This window comes from Mustela nivalis (genome assembly GCF_964662115.1).
Source record: "Mustela nivalis genome assembly, chromosome: 2".
NCBI lineage: Eukaryota > Metazoa > Chordata > Mammalia > Carnivora > Mustelidae > Mustela > Mustela nivalis.
In genome coordinates, this window is record NC_139021.1 from 125341423 (window position 1) to 125348146 (window position 6724).

Sequence of the window (6724 nt, forward strand, 5' to 3'; positions counted from 1 at the left end):
TGAATTTATAACACATTTAATTAATCCCTCTCATTTTATGACTCAAACCCACATGTAATTTGCATTGTCACTTAAAGTAATGAAACTGGCCTAATTCATAAATATTCAGTTTCTCCAATTTGTACCAAGGAAGCTTCCTGTTGGCAGGGCTCATTTATCTATCCACTAGCTCCAATAGACACAGTGCCCACACCCCAGAAAACTTTTAGGGGACCACAAAGATCCTTTCATTTCCTTTAAAATGAGAGGAAAAAATGAACTTTTAGGTCAAAAGAAAAGTTGTGATACAGAATATTAATATGTTGTCTCTATACCAATGCAGCCATGAAACTTATTGACTTATTTATTTAATTTTTATGGAGGAAGGGGCCACAATGGCAAAAACCTCTAGCGCCCCCCAAAAGCCCTACTATGGCCCTGCCTGTTGGCTCTGCAGGCTTTACTGTCCCTCTCTGGGTTACTGATGCAATTTCTCATTGCCTCTCTCTCATTGCCCCCATGATCACTCCCCTGCAGCTTGTGATTTCTGGCTCTGTGGCTGTCAAGTGTGACAGAAAGTTGGGCTTATAAAAAGCATGACAGCTGCTCCTTAGCATAAACACCCTGGGAACCTGGTGTGAGTTGTTAGAAGGTGGTTTCCTTCTCCCTTCAGTGTGATGAGGAAACGCAGCTACTGGGATGTCTACATCACCCATCGGAGGAGGGTTTTCTGGCCACAAAGTGTCTAGCCACGAGAAACGGTCTACAGCAAAAGGATATTACAGAGAGGAAATAGAAAATGTCAGGAAAACCCATTTTAACTGCTCAACGGGAGCATTCAAGTCCGGGGTTCTAAGAAATGTACCTGCCACAACCAATGATAACAATGACAGTTCTGGGTCAGCTGGGGGCCACGGCCCTAGAGAAGGGAAGACCTTCCCCAACTTGAGGCTCTTTTGTACTGTTCGTTCCCCCTCCCAGTGCCCATAATCTTGAGCTCTTTCTCACAAGTTCAGATTCCAGATGTCAGCCCGAAATCCTTGCAAAGCTAAAGGCTAGCCTCGGGTTAAGACAGGACCCTAATGAGAAGACGAGTGCTACTTGACCCCAGTGGGGCTGGGGACCCATGGAGAACTGTGGATTGTCACTTTTTTTTTTTCCAGCATAACAGTATTCATTATTTTTTTACTTTTATTACACTTGAACTGGGATGACTTTTATCCTCAAGTCTGGCCTGTGAGTAATGAATATGAAGTCCTCTCTTTCAGCCTCTCAGTTTAAAGAAAGAGGAAGGAAAGGGTCCATTGTTTTTCTAACCTTGCAGTTTCCTAGTGTGAGATGGAAAACTGTGGATGGCAAGTGAAAGCAGCAGGCATCTCTATAGAAGGACATCCGGTGAGGCCCGACCTGCTCTTGAGGGGTACACACTGACTGTGGGGTCATGGGAGACAGGGGTAAAAACAAACTGAAACAAGTTTCTTTAGCAGATACATCTGAATACTCACGACAACCAACAACTCTCTACTCTGAAACCTAGCCTACAGTCAGACCATTCTGTATCTTAAACCCAGGGAAAGAAAACCCCCTTGGGTTTCCAACAAAGTAGCAATTTTCTCCAGCTCTGAGAGAGATTTTGTTGTACCCAGAAGAGCTAAAAGGGGTAACCAAGAATTGAGTGTTTTTTTTTTTTTAATATTGTTCTGTTCATCCACTAATTTGTTCAAAAATAGCTCTCAAGTTCGTTCAGCACAATTTGACCTTCATAATTATGCGGGTGATTATGAGGCCCCATTAGAGTTTTCAAAGTGCTTTGTACATAAGGGGCCTTTAAACATTCTACTATAATAAAAACAAGCTCATAAAAATCCCACACATTTCACATAGGCCTTTGATAACCCATCACATGATAATGACCTTGAGTAACTAACAGTCTGTACTACATTCAAACCAGTACCTTGGAGGTAAAAGTTTTTGTATCTTATTATTTCTGGCTAGAGTTACATAGATCCTTAGAAGAAACACACACACACACACACACACACACACACACACTCTTGTTTTGCCCTTAGATGAGCATATTCCACGAGTCATCAAAAATAACCCATGTCTTCTCTGGCTACCACCTTCTCCCAAGTGGGTTTGTCAGAACAGACAGTCTGGATCAGCACCCACATGACAGGGTGCTTTGACCCCAGTCCTACCTATCCGGGGGATCCTCAGTCCCTTCTTCTATCTGGGTCTTGGTTTCTCTTCTGTAAAATCAGAGAGTTAGACTAGAACCAGTGGGATTCTGTGCATGTCTTTAGGGCTTTTCGGTTGTGTTGTGGAAACCTGCTGAGCAGGGAGGTGCTGCCTACTTCCTTTCAATCAGAGCACAGCCCTTTTTGTTTTATAGGTGGTATTCTGAATTATCTTTCAGTTGTGGGGGGGGCGGTGGGGGGAAGGTTCAAAACCATCATACTAGATGAGCTCTAAGGCACCTTTTATTTTGAACACCTTGAGAATCTGTAACGATCAGCAGTTTACCTTGGGTGAATTATCCTTTCCGTTGAGCAACTGTTGGGTTTGGCGGGGGTTTGACCCATTACTATCTATTAATGAATTAACAGAGATGGTTTTATCCTATTCTGTCCTGAAGAAACAAGATATAGAGCAGCTAAGTCTTAATAGGGACATCTAAGAGGAAAGTGGGGAATAGAAAAGAGGAGAGCGCCCAGTAATGCTCTGCTGGGGCCAGCAGCCTCAGCGGGGCAGCAAAGCAGATGGCAGTGGACACCTCCAGGCCCCCAGAGAGGGCACTGGGCAGAGCCACTAGCCTTTACTGACCAGTGGCTTTCACATAATGCCATCTTACCACATCTTTACAAAGGAGTCATAATATCCCCATTTTTCCAGCTGCAGTCAGAGTCCCAGCACAAGGGAAGGACGGGTATGCCAAACAGAGGGGGGAAAGGTGGCCAGATTGTCTGGTTCCCTTTTCCATTTTTTTCCAGCCCCATGTTAAGCTCTATAGGCAGCCAGTTACCTAACACATATCATTCTCCTACTGAGGGTTGGTGTTGAAAGAGACAGAGGAATGAGTCAGTGTCATTACCTTCAAGGAGTTTATGGCTGGGAAGACATGTATGTAAATGTGGTAGTATTAATTAGGGCTAATCACCCAACATTTCTGTTCTCCAGCCAAACATACATAACAACTGTACTCTTCTGCTTCCTTAGAGTTGAGTGCGTCCATGCTTCTTCCAGTGACATTCTGAGTTGACGTGATGTGTACCACTTCCAGGTGGGAGCTTTAGGACCCTGGGCTCAATCCAGTGCTCTGTGTCTCTGGGCCATGATAATTGGCAACATGTCTCATGGTGGCTGCTTCATCAGCCTTGGTCCCCAGAGAGGCCAATTTGGGGCAGAGCCCTAGACACACTGATATGGGCATGTCTCGTAAGGAAGAAATCAATCTCATTTAGAACATCAAGAGTTTTCAGAGTTGTTACCTCAGCATTACCTGGCCTCACTTGGCTAGTAAATAACCCCCATGGCGGAAGAATCAGGAAGCCAGAGGTTTACATCAGTCATCACCCAAATTGGTTAACCTATAGCAACAATTGTTTTAAAGAGAGTTAGTAGTTTTTCCTTTCGTTATAAAACCTAGCAAAATATGTTTGATTTGCTTACTATATGGTAGCCAGCAGGCTTCTATTATTTAATTAAATACTACAGATGCTAATAAATTCTATTGATGTAATTTATTGTTAATTAAAAGTTCTTTCCAAGTTCCTACATTGTAGGCTAATAAACATGGATAGAAAACTTCTGGCATATTTATTTTTACATCAGTTTCTTAAATAGGCACAGCAAACTCAGGGAGAAGTGGGCATATGAGGGGAAGAGCAAAGCAGAAAAGGGTAGAAAGCTCTTCCAATTTTTCCTTTGCGAAGCAACTGCCAGTTTTTTTTAACTTGTCCCACCAATTGTTATATAGTATTTTCAACCAATTCTCAATTTCAGCCTTATCTTCCGATGATAGGCAAAATACTATTGCATTACTCATCATAAATGACAATTTTCTGTTCTGATTTTTGTCCCTTCCATTGAGAAGTTCTCTATATCCTGATTCCTCTCTAAATTCATGAAATGTCATTCAGACTTAACAAGAAGCCACCACTTGTAGGCTGTAGGCGGGACTCCTCGCTGTGTGTGAATCTCCTCGCTGACCCTCACAACAACCCTTGCAGGAGGGCACTCTTGTTAGAGATTTTACAGATGAGGAAACTGAGGATTTTTTCACGGGCAAGTAACGTAGTCAAGCCCCACAGCCAGTAATTGGTGGAACCAGGCAGTTTTCTTTCACAACCCACATACTTTTACCCCAACACTTCTCAGGTGTCCTGGTTTTCTCGCAACTGAGGAATGCTCCCCTACAAAGTAGCTCCCACCTCTGTGGCCTTAGTTCCCCTTTCACATCACCATGTGGTTGAGGAGCAGTGAGGGGGCCAGTAGTGCCAGGCGCGATGGGGCACAGACAGATGGCCAGCCAGAGCCCAGGAGCCACACGCCCCTGAGAACAGACTGTACGGCTGGAGGCAGCCAGCCAGAGCCCATTGTCCTGGGGCCCTTCTGAAAGGTCTTAAAATAGCTTTTGATGATGTGGAAACACACAGGTTATCTCATGTGACTGATCTCTAGAACCCCATGGATACCACAGAAAATGCAGAGCGTCTAGAAGTTGGGGCCTGGGCCTGGCTCTGTCATTAACTGCCTCTATGACTTTAGCTAATAATAGGAAACAGCACCCCAAGAAGGTGTTGCAGGCATGCCCAGCACTTCATGTGCATGCTCTCGTTCCACTTACTCCTCCCCAGAACTACAAAAAGTAGGTGTTGTCGTTTTGCAGTTCAGGGATGACAAAAGACAAGTAAGTGATTTGTCCAAGACTACGCAGATGGAAAGCAGAAGAGCTGGGATTTATTCCAGGGATGTCCTTTTTCTGGGCCTCAGTTTGTCCATATTAGCAGGCTGGGTGTATGAACTCAGAAGTCCATTTCAGCTCTAATATCCCAGCTCTTTCCCTCTGTTGCAAAGTTCTGTTTGCACAGGCACAAATATCCCAAGAGGGAGATTTGCAATCGATACCACCTTGAATTTGCAGGGTACCGTTTGTACCTCTGTCCCCTCTGCCCATCTTTGTAAGAATTGGCCAAAATAGACCAGACGCTGATCAACACAGCTCCTCATTTTCTGCAGCTCCTAGATACTGTTAGAAAGTAGTTAGCAAATCTACTATGGGATTAATCCCAAAGACAGAGGTAATGATAAAAAAAAAAAAAAAAAAAAAGAAGAAGAAGAAGAAGATTGATGTTTAAACATATCCCCTTTTCTTGTAATGTAATGATGCAACCCTTTCTCCATCCTCGTGGGTGGGTTTATAATGTGGGAAAGTGGTTTGGAATTAAGACTAACTTCATATTCTTTCCGCAGTGCTGACTCAGGTTAATACTACCCATGGGATCAGTCCACTGGTTCAAGTTCTGAATGTACTTGTAACTTTAAATCAACAAACTAACAACACTCCCCAAATAATGAACTTTCTCTAAGGTGTTAGTGTTTCCCTGACTCTTGGGATCTAATCCCAGATGTCCTCAAACTTTAGAGTACAGCAGAATTACCTGGCAAACTTGCTCTATATGCCAAAAACTAGGCTCATTCTCCTAGAATGATTCTAGAGTCTGGGGTAGAAACCCAGAATCTGAATTTTAAGCTCCACCCTCCTACCCCTTATCCCCTGCCCCAAGCAAGTCTGATGCCCAAAGTTTGTGGACCCCACTTAGAGATGTATAGCCTGGTCCTTGCACCAGGTCTATGAGACTTCATTTTCCTTGAGGGAGATATGGACTGTCCTTGACATTTTGGCCAGACACAAACCAATGAGGTCAATGTAGATGACCAATGCAACTGTGGTTGGTTGGCTGGTTTGTCAAGGTTTTCTCGTGTGTTTTTGTTGATTCAGATTTTTAATTGTGGCACACAATTGACACCCCAAAAACATTCACTTATGTCAAACAAAATCACTATTTGGCTTCTTTGCTATACAGCAAATAGACAAGATTTTCATGGAGATAACACACTCTGCTACTTGTCTGGGGCCCTCAGTCACAGCCGTCATGCCACTTCACATTGTTACGCAATAATACTTCACTCCATTCCCCTGGAAGTGTTCACTTTGAAAAGCACCACCCTCAGGTGACTATGTAATGTATCATCTAAAATGGGAGACTTGTGACCCTAAGAGGAGATGCTATTAATAACTTCTCTAGGAAAACAAATGTAAAGCAAGACTGTCTGGGAGAAGTGGCAGATATGGTCCCTCCTACTTCCTCAGTCAGAAAGGAGATCGCCAGATCACCTACTTGCCCAAGACTCCAAAGTGACCTCTCCCCTCTATGAAAGTCCACAGCGCTAGATCAGACCCTGCCTTGAGTTGCTTTCATCTTTCCATGGGACTTACAGCCATCTAGCCACCAAAATGTTTATCACTGCTGCAAAGGCAGAGGCTGTGTCTCTTCTCATCTCCCTCACGTCCCCTAGCCCAGGTGCTCATCAAGGGTGCCATCTGATGGAGAGGTAAGCTAGGCAGCAGAATTCACAGCTCGTATGATACTGCAGGGGCTCCTACCAGCCTAGGGAAGCCTCATGTGCTAGGGGAAATCCTTTAAACTATGGAGCCATAAAAATTAGGTTTTCTTTCTAG